Source organism: Camellia sinensis, chromosome 1, assembly GCF_055761805.1.
Source record: "Camellia sinensis isolate YWXY chromosome 1, ASM5576180v1, whole genome shotgun sequence".
NCBI classification, from domain to species: Eukaryota; Viridiplantae; Streptophyta; class Magnoliopsida; order Ericales; family Theaceae; genus Camellia; species Camellia sinensis.
Window position 1 is genome coordinate 107526444 of NC_138961.1, and position 15478 is coordinate 107541921.

Below are 15478 nucleotides of genomic sequence, written 5' to 3' on the forward strand. Positions count from 1 at the left end.
GCTATCATGGCAACGTTTACACTCATGCAAGGATGCTAAAACATAAATGCTTACCGAGTACTCCAAGCCAAAACATAAACTAGTTAATAATCATATGCATGATCCTAGTTCATGTTAAGATGGCTAATGCAACACATGCAAGATGCAACTACAATAGGCTCGGCTATTCTAAGATGGCATATGATGATGCTACAACTAACACGTATTCAACTTAGAATTGAAATACAATGCAGTTAGTATGATGCGCCGAGCCCGATGCATGCAAGACAAATGTATGGATGCACGCATGCATAGCATAAGGTATGCTAATTTAAATATGCCCTAATACTAACCATTGAAAGCAGGTAAGTAAAAGGGAGAAAGAAGTAGGGGTTGGAAGACATACACACACTCACACACACTTATTACACAATTGCCCTTGCTCGGATGGTCCGAAAAAATAATACAGGCCGAATAATGAACCAACTATCCTAGCTAATTAATTATTACAAAACTTCTAATTAATTACAAAAACAGCCTAAATATGAAACTAAAGAGACCGCCGCAGCTCTGCCTCGGAATGCATGGATGATGCATGCTCGATTTGCCTTGCCCGGAAACCCGCTGCCATGCCGTTGTTGCCTCTATTTGCACTGTCCTATACCTCTGAGGACTGTGAAAATTCTGGAGATGCCTCTGAATTGCTCCCTGAGCATTATGAGATGCCACCGACCAAGGCATAAGATGACCAGCCATTGATAAATGGTCATCGACCAATTGTTGAGCCATCGGCTAATTATTTTTGGTCGGTCGGTACTGTACGTAGCCGGTCGGCCAAATCTTCCTGCAGAAACCTGTTTTGACAGCAGCAGAGGACAGACAAGGCATGGCATGAAATTTTCAAGCAAATGTGCGCATGTCCACTCTCCCTATCATGTTATAGACTCAAGGGAGTGTGGCCCTTGGTCCTTGGGCCACCAACCACGCATTTTGATGCATGATGGCCAAAGGCACCAAGTTTGCAAATCAATGTGAATGCATGCGACAAAACAAATGAAAGCCTTATGCCCTATCATGTTGAGGTCAAGGGCATCGGCGACCGAGGGTTGAGACGTGTTTCATCACTTTGAGTACAAACACATCTCACCCCTCATGCTTGGTTTGACACCCCAAACCAAGCAAAATGTAATGCATGTATGCAATGTGGCTCAAGTATGCAACATGGGTCAAATATGCAACATGAGGCTAAGTTAACAAAGCATGCCAAATGCAATGCAACCTAAGCATGCAAATGTACAATGTGCTAAACATGCAAGATGCAATGCAATGCAACCTAACATGCAAGCTAAACTAATGTAACAAGAACATGCAAACATGGTATATAATGCAAGCATGCAACTAGAGGCAACATGTCAAACATGCAACTATGTACAAGGATGGACTTAAACTGAAATGGGAGGCCCCGGCCATGCCCCAAAACAGTGGCCAAAACACCCAATTTAAGGGGCCAAAAGGGTAGGCGGATACACACACAACATTGGCCCATAAGCTATACCACTATGCACAACATTCAAGCATGAGAAAGATGGAGTAAACATGAGGATGTGGCAATACAACAAGCTCTGAAATCATGTCAATAATGCTACCAAATCATGCACCTAAGGTGAATAAAGCATGCTAAAGGGCTTAAGGTCCAAAGCTAGTCAAGATGCTTGAACTAAGGACATATCAACCAAGCCCCACAAGGCCAAGATGACTAAAAATAGACTTAGGGCAGACCAAAATAAGACTAGAACATGCATGGAATATGGTCGAAACATGCCAAGAAATGGGCCCAAAACAAAGGGCATTCAAAGCCACAAGGAGGGCACTCTACTACAACCACCCCAACCGCTCATGGCATGGACTAGACAACCAAAAACAGAGTTTCAATACATCAAAATGCACCCTAAAACCCACTGATATGGCAGCCCAAAGCCTCAAACACATAGGCATACACCAAGGCCCTAACATGGAGCATAAGATCACATCTCTTCAAGGCATTGAAAGGGTAGCAAATGCGAGCATGTAAGCACAAAACATGGACTGAAATGGCATAATAAGTGATTCCAAATCATTGAAATAGCCTAGGTAATGCAAGCTAATGACTCACACACTCAAGGCTCACAAGCCAAAATGCAAAGAGGCTATACCAAACATGGCAAACATGATCAAATCAGCACCCAACAGACCTTAAGCATGATGAAATATGACCAAAAGCTTCATGAAGTCAAGCTAGAACATGCAAGCATGGAGGTCTAAAGGCAAGATGCATTTCTAGGCAAAATGGAGGAATACAAGGCAAGTATATTATGCATGCAAGGGGTCAATAAACCAACATAGAACAGAGGTAAAACATGCTAAATAAACTCCAGATAACCTCTGAAACAAGACCAAACAAAACTAAGCATGCATGCTACCCTTATGAGCCAAAAACATGAACAAATGAGACACAAAGGGAGAGGGGTGTCCCTCCCCTATGCAAGACTTCAAAACCTCTTCTTCACCACTGAAAATCCTTTGGATTTCAGTGATGAGAAGGCCAATGCACAAAAGTATTCAAAGCTCAACCAAAGAAGGCACAAAAGGGCCAAACAAGGCCTAAGAGGAGGAGGTTGACCCCAAACACAAAAGAGACCTTAATGAAACATCTTAAGCATGAAAAATCAGAATTTTTATCAGTTATACACAAAGCTCAAAACAGCATGCAAAGTAGGTTAAAAGCTAGTGCAAGATTGGAAAATATAAAGCAATAGTGTTTACCCTTGAAGAACACTTCAAGAACAGCAAGTCCAGCCCCCTTTTTCTGATCAAAACCAACTCAAAACTCCAAGAACAAACTCTCAACACCTCCAAAATCGAAGTATGGTGTAATACTAGGTGTCTTAGTGCAAAACTAAGAACAAAACATCCTTTTAGGCCCTCTAACACACACAAATGAGAGAGAGAGATATAGAGAGAGAGAGAGTGGTGTATATATGCTATATAACTCTAATTTGCTAAACCTCTTCAAAGGAGAAGAGAGGTCTCCTTTTATAGAGGAAGACAAAGGCCTAAGCTTCTTAAAGAAGCTAAGGCAAAAGGGTCTAAGCTTTTTGAGGAAGCTAAGGCAAAGGGTCAAGCTTCCCCAAAAAGCTTGAGCAAAGGGTGCAAGCTTCTCCAAGAAGCTTGAGCAAAAAAGGTGCAAAGGGTGGGAGGACAAGTCCGTGCATTCCAGCTGGCACAGCTGGCATGCACAATGCCTGAAAAAGGCAAAAAAGAGGTGCCGGCCAAAAAAAGAGACAACCGGCCAAATAAATGGTCGGCCGACCACACAAAAAAGCCGATACACCTAAGAGAATACCAACTGACCAAACATTTGGTCGGTAGAAAAAAAATCAAGGCCGGTGGCATTATGCCACGGCTGGTGGGTTTTAGGGATGGCTAATAAGCCTCTTCCCACCCTCAGAAGCACAAAACACAAGTCCTTGGTGCAAAACCAAGCGCAAAACAGGCAAGTTAAGAGATCCTGAGGTAAGGCGCGCGGCCGAGGCCTCTGGGAACTCAAAACGAACACGAACACGGATGATCACCGAGCGTTCAAACGATGACGTCCAAGTCTTGAGGACGGTCAAAAATGGGGTGTCTACAGCCACCCTCTCTGATTTAAGGCCTCAAAACCTCATGCCTACCCCTGAAAATCCGCTGGATTTCAGTGGTTAGAAGGCCAAACCAAGGCTAGCTCGGAGACCTTAAGGCATGACTCAAAACAAGGCCAAACAAGGCCAACAAGAGGGTTGAAGACCCTCAACAGCCAAAAGACCTTAAACAACCACCAAAAGTACTTAAAAACAAGACTTTTTTCAGTTGAAAGCAAGCCCTAAAACAATAAGTAAGAATGGCCAAAATGAGATACAAAAAGGTGCTAAAATGGGAAAAATACTCACCCTTAAAGACCAACTTCGAGATCAGCAACCTCAGGAGGTAAAACCTCACTTTCAGAGCTCAAGAAGTCCTCCCAAGAACCTCAGTCCAATGGTGGTGGTGTATCTCTATGTGTTGTAGTGTAAAAGTGCAAGAAAAATGGACTAAAACATAACAATATATAGAGAGAGAGAGCAAGAAATATAGAGAGAGAGCTATATCTCTTGTAAAAGTGTTGAACCTCTACTAAGGAGAGAGGCTCTCTCCTTATATAGAAGAAAAACAATGCAAAGCTTCTTCAAGAAGCTTGGCAAGAGCTCCATTCCTCCATACACGTGTGTGAAGGGCAGATAAAAGGATTCCAGCTGGCTCAAAATATCTGGAGTAAAACCAGCTAAGACAGGGGTTCTGCCGGCCACTGATGGCCGGCAGGCTCACTCAATGGCTGGCAGTGCACCAGGAGAAAGATGCTGAAAGGACCAAGTCATGGTCCAAGAAAGGGGTAGAAAGGATACAGGGTCTGAAAAGCTCGAACGTTCGCCCATCTGGCACTGCTCTAACATTCGCCCATCTGGCGATACTAACACTACTCCTACCCCTGCTCCTTGACGGTTTGAACTTCTATCAACAAACAGGTGGAAGGAGTCTCCGATGTAGATGTCGCAGAGCTTTGGTTTTTCTTCTTTCTTCTATTTTGCTATAGTTGGGTTCTTGGGCCCCAATTGGGTTTTTTCCTGCTCCCCTGCGCATCCCAAGCCGCGGCTCATCGGAGTCCGACGTTGGATGGCACCAGGGGTGAACTCGGCCACAAAGTCAGCCAGAACCTGGCCCTTAATTGCTGTTCTGGACCTAAACTCCAAGTCATATTGGCCCAGCACTACTGCCCATCTAGCTACCCTGCCTGTCATATCTCCTTGCTGCAACAGGGACTTCAAAGGATGCTTAGTCATTACCACAATCTTGTGAGCTTGGAAGTAGTTATTCAGTTTTTTTGAAGCCATCACCAGGGCTAGTGTCAATTTTTCCAAGGGTAAGTACTTGGTCTCTGTACTTGCTAGGATTTTATTCACATAGTATACTGCCCTTTATTCTCATTTTTCTTCTCTGATTACCAATGCACTCATTGCGTTCTCTAAAACAGCCAAGTATAAGAACAATTCTTCTCCGGGTATTGGGTTTAACAGAATTGGAGCAGTTGTCAGGTATTTTTTCAAGTCGGCCAAGGCGACTTTGCACTCCTTTGTCCATGTAACAACCCTGAACTCCGATTAACACTAATCTATGATTAATTATGCCTAGTAGTAATTAAGAAGGGATTCTGAATTAATTTGCATGAGTGTGTGTTGCATTATCTGTGTTTGTATCTGTTTAGCATAGAAAGATCTGTTCATATTTTAGCTTCAGTTTGCAAATTGAGGGCCTTATCGGCATCCAATTCAGAAATTGACTTGACTTATGTGTTAATTGAGAATTTTAGAATTTTATGGTAAGTTTAATTGAAATCTGATTTGGAACGATTAAATTAGATTAAATTTATGCCATTTGATTATTTTTGTTTACCTATCACTTAGTGAGCCTTTTTGACCCCACTAACTCATTTTCCTTCCATTCAACCCACACACTCTTGAGCTCACATACACACAAACATGAGAAAAGGGAGAGTAGAGGGAAATTGAGCTCAAATAAAGAATTGGCTAGGATATTGAAGACAATTTGAGGCCTTGGGTTAGAATCACACTTGAATTCAACCTTAGGCGAGAACTATACGCCTAAACTTTGTATTTATGATAATAAGTATGTGAATTAAGAGAGTTAGGTGTGCAAGTAAGCTAAGATTGAAGAATTAAAGCTCAATACATACATGCATATGTAATTCATGGCATTTGAGGTTGTTTTTCCAAAAGATTCTTGCACGCATATCATGATTCTAGCTTTGTTTTGGAAATCCTTCATGTTCTATGTCATATTGTCATAGTTGATCATATTTTGAGAAGCTTTGGTTCAAAGAATTGCATGCAAGATATGTTCATGTATTAGTCTTGAGTCTCAAGTTGAAATTTTGCACAATGGCAAGCCTTTGAGCTATGGTTTCTTGAATTGATCCTTGGAACATGTTGTTTTATGAGTCTCTATGAGTTTTTTAAAGTTTTGGCCCAGAAAAATTGAGATTGATGTCTTGTAGGTTGAATTTGAACCTGTGGATCAAAACTAGAAATTCCAGAAATTTGATCCACGCTCGAGCGAGCACTCGGAGTGTGTGCACTTTCGCTCGAGCGACGTGAGTCACGCTCGAGCGTGAAATGCATGTACCCAAAAGTTCATGTGTTTTGCAGTCCGCTCGAGCGAGGGTCTCAGTCTCACGCTCGAGCGGGGATCGAGCGACCGTGGAGCGTAAAAAACATACATCCAGTACTTTTGTCAACTTTACAGTCTGCTCGAGCGAGTAAATCCACGTGAACCTTCATTTTCTGCATGTCCGCTCGAGCGTAGAAAGCCACGCTCAAGCATGGACCCCATTTTCAGCCAAAATTTGAGAAATGTTTTCAAGTGCATTGTGGCATCCTTTTTCCATCCTAGGCATTCTTAGGCCATATTTAAGACACTATAATGTGGTTAAAGACTAGAAACACACCCAGAACAAATAAAGCAAGTTATGCATAATTTAAGCGTGCAATTCAAGTGTGTATTTGTATGTAGGTTCGTATAGGTCGCGTGCCTCGAACCATTTGATTAATCTGCTCTGTTTGTTTGTCCCCAAAGCCAGCTGTGAGTAATAACTCTACAAAGTTATCTTCAATTACAAGTATTTTCTGATTGATATGATACGATCTGTTTTCTGAAATGCTATATACGAATTATGAATGAATGTCTATTTTTTTTATATGTATTTATATTTATGTTTGTGTCACCTATAGTTCATGTGGCCCTCGCTCGAGGGTAACAATACCGTGGCCAATCTGCACGTGGCCCTCGCCCAGGGGTAACAATACTGTGGCCTATATTCATGTGGCCCTTGCCTGAGGGTAACAATATCGAGGCCTATATTCACGTGGCCCTTGCCTGGTGGTAACAATACCATGGCTACTTGTGCAAGATATAGACCTTTGTAGTCGTCGGTACCAACTATACATGTGGGTCGTAGGACCAAGTTGATATAACGGCTAATGGGTGTACCACGTATGATCCTATGGAAAGTCTGAATATGAATATGAGTGTGTATCCGAATTCAACTCTGATTTACAATTGAAATATGCTTATGACTCTGTTTCCGACATGAATATGTTGTGATATAAACTCTGAAATCTAACTCTATGCTGGACATCATTCATTAAAACTCTTTACCTAGTTATTATTCACTGGGCTCTAGTTCACTATATTATTTATATGTATGTAGGTGAGCAAGCACGTGACCAGGCCTGAGGTGCCTCCTGGTGAGTTTTGGTGTCAGCCAACTATCACGCCTCCCGTGGAGGTTCCCTTTTGAGATCTACCCGGGTTCATTGTCTATGGGACTTTTATATTTTTGAAATGTTTATGTCTGACCTGAACACGTAGTAATCTTGTATATGTGGCTTGGATGATGTAAGGCTACTGTATTTAAATGCCTTATAAGTATGTATGCAAACATGTATATGAAAAGTTTCAAATATTCTGTCCCATATATGTTTGCACAGCTCTATAGACTATGTAACTTTGTATATTTGCTTCCGCAGCCCCTGTTATATATATTATTCTGTTCAGAGGCCTTCGGTAATCGAAGGATTATTGGCCGGTTATGATGCTAAACCCTTGGGGGCGGGTTTGGGTTGTGACAGTCCATAAAAAATCTGTGGCCTTCTTTAACAAACTAAAAAATGGTTTACACTTAACGTCGGGCTCTTTAAGCCAAGAATGGCCTTGATTTGATCTGGGCTTGCTTAAATGCCCCTTCTGGTGACCAAGTACCCTGGGAACTACCAGACTCGACTCCAAATGCACATTTTGAAGCATTTAGTCGTAGCTGATATGTTCTTAGGATATCGAAAACCGCTTTCATGTCAGCCAGATGATTCCCAGGTTCTTTGGTCTTCACGACCATGTCATTAATGTACACTTCTACTATTTTGCCGATTAGATGTCTAAACATCTTGGTTACTAACCTCTGGTAGGTTGCTCCTGCATTTTTTAACCCGAAAGGCATCACTGTGTAGCAGTACAGCCCTTTTGGGGTGATAAATGTGGTCTTCTCCTCATTAGGGAGATACATTGCTATATGGCATGTGACCTCGGGGTCAATGCCTGGCATCTCATATGGCGTCTAGGAAAATACTTCCACGCTGGCCCGTAGGAAGGCCTTTAACTCCTTTTCCTCATCCTTGGCCAAGCCTAAGCGGAGAAGGAATAAACATTCTTCATCCCCTTCCTGGACCAGAATTTTCTTCAATGCTTCCTCGCTCTTCTTGGCCAGTTCTTTGCCGACATCATCTAGAACTTCCATGTCCTCGTCCTCAATTTCCACTTCTTCTGCCTCTCGCACATTGCAGTAGGATTTCATTGTTGCTATGGAGTAATTCTTTGCCTGCACTTGATCCCCTCTGACTTCTTCAATCCCCTGTTCTGTTGGAAATAACAACAGCTGGTGCAGTATTGAGGGAACATCCCTCATTGCATGCAACCATGGCCTTCCTAAGATAACATTGTAAGGGGAGGGGGTGTCAATTAATGTAAACTCTGTGCTTACATTCCTGGTGCCCGCCTGCACCTCCAAATTTATTGCTCCCAGGGGCTATGTCGGCATTCCATTAAACCCAATCATTGGGGCGTTGGACTACTCCAAATCATCTCGGTGAAAGCCAAGCTCCTTGTAACATCTGACATACATGATGTCACAAGAGCTGACTTAGTCGATCAGAATGCGCCTTTACTTGGTATTATCTAACCTTGAGGGTCACTACTAGAGCATCGTAGTGTGGATGCTGCACCATGTCTAGGTCTACCTCAGTAAAGGACACCATTGGTCCCTGGTACTTGTTTGCCCTAGGCCTCTTTTGCTGGACTTAATACACATGCTGTAAGTGCCTCACCTTTTTGGGTCTCTCATCGCATATCATTCTCATTAACCTTCGAGTGAATCACATTGATCACCCGAGGTTCTGCTTGTTGTGATTGTGGTGGTGGTGGTGCTGCCGGTGCCGGGGGAAGCCTTGCATGCTCTTCTCTCATTCTGGCCTCATCTACAAGGTCCCTCAAGTGACCCTGTCTGACCAGGTCTTCCAAGAGCGTTTTCAGGGCTCTACACCCCTAAGTCTCCCATCCTTATTCTGGTAGGCACTGTGCTTCTCAAGGCTCCTTCCCATGAACTTGCCGAGAATCTTCTCCGGCGCTCTATAATACGACAAGTTCCTAATCGTTTCTAAAACTTTGTAAACTGGGATCCGGAACATAGTGGTGATTGCCTATGCAGCCCTTATTCTATTTCCTGCTTGTTAAAACCAATATTACCTCGGCCTCTCTTCAAAGAGCCATTCATCTTCTCTTATTTCAATGCCTTCGTTCCTGACGTGTCGTCTTCTGCTCTAGTATATTTCTCGATCCGTGCCATGAGCTCCTCCATACTCTTTGGTAGAGTTTTTGCCAGCAATTTTCAAAACGGGCATTCATCTTCTAGGTTGTTCTTAAAAGACACGACCGCTAATTCTTAGTTGCATCCCGGTATTCAGTTGAACACCTCACAATACCTCTTGGCATAAGCCTTGAGGCCTTCACCCTCTCTAATTTCAGAGCCATCAGGGAGTCTACCCTTAGTGGCTACAACTTGTTTGTAACGAACCTGGCCACAAACATCTTGGCCAGGCCTTCCCAACTCTTCACAGTTCCTTTCGGTAACTTGTGAAACCAATTTGATACAATTTCCCTAAAGGATGAGGGGAACACCTTGCATAACAACAGTTCATTCCCGGTATGCAAAGAAATTGAATTCAGATATAAGCCGACATGAAAGTTCAAATCAGACTTACCGTCATAAATTTGGAACCTTGGCATATGGAACCTTTTTGGGAGCTCAAACCTATCCAACTCTACTGAGAATGGCGTTCTCAGCTTGATGGGAGATGTGACCTCGGTATTCTATCGCTTCCTCTGGAGGTAGTCCCTCAAATCCTCCTCAATTCGACCAGGAGCTCGGTTGTCAACAAATTTCAATCTTTTTGGTGCGCTACTTCCGATGTCGTTACGTGTCTTCTTGGACTTCTCTTTATTCACGATGTCAAAACACAGGCCCTTTCCTTGGATATTCTGAGGCTCTTTGACATACATCCCCCTGGTCCGAGGTGTCCTCTACGAGTCACCTATAATTGACTCTCATCGCCTGACATTCCGTGAAGGTTGATGTGAGGGCTCATTTTCCCTGCCATGCTGTGGGACTGCTGGGATTGTTTTCTGCCCTCCTTTCTGGGCGTCAGTCTTGGCCCCTGGCATCGGCGTGTCCTGTAACGGAAACGATAGTTGCATGACATTGTTCTGTATCATAAAGTTGACAACCGATTGTAGATCTGCCAACTTGTTGGTCACTCCCTTCATCTCGCCGTCTCTCCTCAGTTATCTATCTTTCCATACCGAGAGATCACTTTCGTTGTAATACTCATCTCGGCTTGATTTCTTCAGGGCGTTTACCTCCTTGCTAACGCCCTTATCCCTGGGATTTTGATCTTGTGGTCCTTTATTATGATTTTCTTCCTTGATGTTAGGATCGGCATGTTTACCATTCCCACATGGGATGTTGTCCCCGACCTTTTCTTTGTACCTGTCGTTGGCCATCCATTCTTCTTACGTTCCCATAGACGGCGCCAAATTGTCGGCATTGATTTCTAACCAGACAACCAAACGGGGAACTAAGCTGGAGAGCACTTGTAACACCCGCATCCTTTAATCCATTGGAGTGTGTATTTAATTCCCTTATTTTCATTTTTGGGAGTCTTTGAGGAGTATAATCCGATTTAAACTCATTGGGTTTGTTTGTCCATACTTGTTCTTGTCAAAAAGTTCCATGGAAACTTAGAAATTCTATTCTAGGGTCGACACCAGCCTTCCTAAGGGTCAACCCTTACCTGTTGGTGAAGTTTCTGGAATTTAGAGTTGACACTAGCCTTGGTGGTGTCGACACCTGCCTCTCGTTTCTGTCCACAAGGGTCGACACCAGTCTGGGAAAGGTCGACCCTTGTATGTTGTTGAATCTGAAAGTTGCTTGCTGAAATTTAGTGTCGACACCAGTCTGGGAGGTGTCGACACCTTGCCACAGATTGCTTTTCTTCCTGAAGGGTTGACACCTCTGCCGAAAGGGTCGACATCTGTGTGTAATTTTAAGCTTTTTAGGCTGGTTTATGCCCTACTTTTGGGGGGGGTTTGATTTGTTCTTTTCATTTGGCTTTGGGGGCTTTTGTTCTATTATCACCTTGCTACTATAAATAGGCTACAAACATATATTCATTTCACTTTTCTCCTCTTTTCTCTCTCTACACCGTGAGTTCTCCTCTCTTGATCTCTAAACTTAAGCTTTTGGCACTAAGAACTCTAGATCTACTCACCTAGAGTGATCTTTTCACCATGGTCCTTTGAGAAATGTTGTAGATCTCGTCAAGGGCTTCCTTTTGGTCCGAATAGTTCGTGGTTTCGTTGCCAGTGATTTTTGGGTCATCATCTCTTTTCTTCAAGAGGTAGGGGTTTTTAGTTCTCTTTCAATACCCTTATTTATAGATATATTTGTGGTATTTTCTTTATATAAATATAAAAGTTTATATTTTTGTGCATATTATGATGAATCATGAGATTGGGGGTTAGGGTTTGAAGAGAGTTGGGTTTACTTGTTGGGTCATGATCTTGGGTCATGCGTTTGGGTGTTAAAGTAATAGAAGGGTTGGAATAAAATGTGCTTTTGTGAAAAACTTTAATTTCTCTTAAAAACCCTAGTTTGGCTCATGAAGATGGTTAATGGTTTGCTTCAATTGATAGTAGAATCATAAAATTGAGGTGTTAAATTACACATGTACAAGTTTAATTGAAATGTTAAAGAGTTTAAAAAATTTAAGTAAAAGTTGCGATTGAACTTTTAATGTTGATGTTTTAAATTATGTTATAATATGAAACCAAACTTGGGAAAAAAGAAATTACTAATGGTATGGATGATATGAGCTTTGTGTTGAATTTTGTTGTATGTTATGTGAATTATATTGGGTTATGTTGAGTTGAGTTGGGTTATGTTGTGTTGAGTTGAGTTGGATTGTGTCGAGTTTGGTTGAGTTGTGTTGTGTGGAGTTGAGTTGTGTTGGGTTGGGTTGTGTTGTGGTTGGTACTTGCACGGGGAGTCAAAAAAGTTTTTGGGCACCCGCGTCCCGCCATATAATAGCCAGCAAATGTGGAGGATGGTTTTAAAATTAAAAAATAATTTTTCGGTGCCCACAGTTGTTCGTATAATTGCCGGTAAATATGGGGGTGGTTTGAATTCAAGGTGTCCAATTGCCCTGTCTAGGCTTATCGCTGGACGAATGTGGGAAAAATGTTTTTGGGAGCCCACACAGTACTGCCGTATAATAGCCAACAAAAGTGGAAAATGATTTTTGGATGTCCACACAGTCTTGCCGTATAATAGTCGGCAAAAGTGCAAAAATGGATGGTTTTCGAAAATTTTTTGAGTACCCACGTCCCGTCGTGTAATAGCCGACAAATGTGGGAGATGGTTTTAAAAAGTTGAAAAATGATTTTTGGAAAAATGTGATTTTTGGAAGAAAATGGCTTTTGAGAAAATGGTTTTTGGGAGTTCACTTCCTGCCGTATAATATCCGATAAAAGGTGGAAAGTGTTATGGATTGGGTGCCCACTGTCCCATCGTATCAAGTCAGCAAAAGGTGGAATGTGTTGAGAAATGTATTGAGTCGATGATAATATGTGTGAATTGAGATGAACTTATGAAATTACAATTGATGTGTAATTTGGCATGGAAAGGGAATGCATATAGAAATTATTTGAAGAAATTGAATTAAAAATGGTTTATTATCCTTGTGATATATTGAATTATGATTGATAACACACATGTGGATATGATGTAGTTGTGATATATTGAATTATAGTTGATAATGCAAGTGTGGATGTGATGTAGTTGTTAGATAAGTAGAAGTTGAGTATAGGATAACAATTATTGAATATAAAGGAGATTCAGATTTCTACATTGAGGAGTTACATCAAATATGAATAGATTGGTGGGAATAGCATGTATGTGGGATGTTTTGGAGTATTAAGGGAACTTGAACTTGAGGTTATGTTGTTATAATAAATGTAACTAGTAAAAGGGGAGAATGGAAATAAAAAGAGGAATGTTAAGATGGAAATTAAATGAGAAATATTTTGGAATGGGTTAATAAATGTAAAATGATGTGGTTCCTTAAACATGTTTGTTTTCAAAAAAGATTTATGGTTTTCTGATGAAAAGGGATAGTTTTTTATGGTCGAAAGTTTTCCTTAAATGTTCAAATAAATTTCGAAAAAAAGATACTCTACGTATGATATTTTGAAATTACAAAATATCACTTTACTATAAGGTATCACCCTGCTTGCATGATCATTTCTATCTATAGGATGGTTATTGTTTTAGAATTATGAGATTCCTACTCGACAATTGTGCTCACCCCTCATTGCTTCATTTTTCTTATAGGAAGAGAATTCGGATTGATTGGTTTGAGAGTTAAGAAGTTCATGTATCTTTTATGTGCAATCTCATTGAGCATGGATGTTTGTATTTATTTATTTGTAACTCCGTAGCGAAAGCTTGGCATGTACTATTACTATTGTTGTATTCATTATTAGAGAGAACAAGTGTTATTATATTTCTATTACTTAAGAGTAATAGATATTTGTAAAAAAAAGGGCCTAAATTACAGGTTTTTGGTAATGTTTCTGAGTAATTAAAATTTGGGGCGTGACAGCACTAGCAGAATAGATTAAGCCCAAACAACCTGTCACATAAAGATAAGAATCTGGCGATGGTTCGTCTACCCGGAGGCACTCGAACGCTCAAGTCAGTAATCAAATATCTCTCAAAGATAGCAAATTGTACTTAACTCACAAGACAGAACTTACTGCTCACAATATATCACACATAGCTGAGATTCATGGGAGTGCCCTGCTTTTATAGTCAGCACTGACCTGATTCTTGTAGAAGCCTCACTTTAGCGGATTCAAACTCAATGCTCATCCTGGACTCTCAGCTAGATAGGGATAAACTCCCTAAGAGCTCTATCTTTATCCACACTGAGATCCCCCATGTTTTAGGGCTCTTGTCCCTTATCTGCTCATCTCGGATTTCGGTATCTCCGCAGATAACCTCGGCCTAACCGAGATTACCTCGGCATCATTACTAGGCCACGTGGCACATCGGCTGACACTTCAGTGTCACTTTGGCCATGTGCTGCCATTCACAAAATATGTCCCCACAGATATTTTGGATGGGTTATTGTAATTATTTCAGGCGTTACATAACCTAAGGGGGCAGGTTCGGGTGATGATAGTTACGGTTTGAAATCATATATATGCTCAAAACTTACTAAGGAGTTTTTGTACTCTTTTTGAAATGTTTGAAGAATCTCATATTTCAAATCATTTTTGTACTCTTTTTGAAATGTTTGAAGAATTTCACATTTTATGTCATTTCAAATACAAAAGATTCTCATACAAAATTATCCTAAATTTGATTCCCATAAGTTGCGTATCTTACTTTACTATCACAAAAGGAAACAAGAAGAAGAAGGAAACATAATAGAAATAAGGGAATAATCGTAAATCCAATTTCTAAATAATATATTAAATCTACACTTTCAAAATCAATGAGACTAATTGGTCTATTATTATTATTTAAAAAAAAAACTAAACAAATTGCCATTTGTCAAGATAGGATTTATAAGTAAATTTTCTTATTTCTAATACAATACTAACTAGCATATGAACCCATATATGGGCCAAATAAATAATTAAAAATAATTTTAAAATTAAATAATAACATAATTTTATTTAAAAAGTATAGAAAAGTAATTTAAAATGAATTAAATTTTAACCATTTTATTAGAATATATTGCAGTTATTATGTCATTAATTGTATATTTTAAGTTCACAATAACAAATAGATGTCATAAAATAAAAATAATTGGTAAAGATGAAAAAAAATAGAATAACTTCGAAAAGAAAATTATGTTAATGATAAAATAGAAGTAAATTTCATTTTATAAATTTTTTAATTTTAGTTTATTCTATATTCAAGTTTGTCATAAAACTTAAACATACTTTTTAGAAATAAAACAATATACATACATATATATATATATAAATATATTGATAAAATTGTTAAAATTAGTCTAAACTCTAACCAACTTATACAAAAATTAATTAACTATAACTTTTACATATTATTCTATTTTAAGATTAAATTGTTTTTAACTGAAACATGCATAACACTACAAAATTAAATGGAAGTATATGTTTACTTTTTATAACTGATGAAACAACTCACTTTTTTCTTTTTTTTTTCTGATGTGGG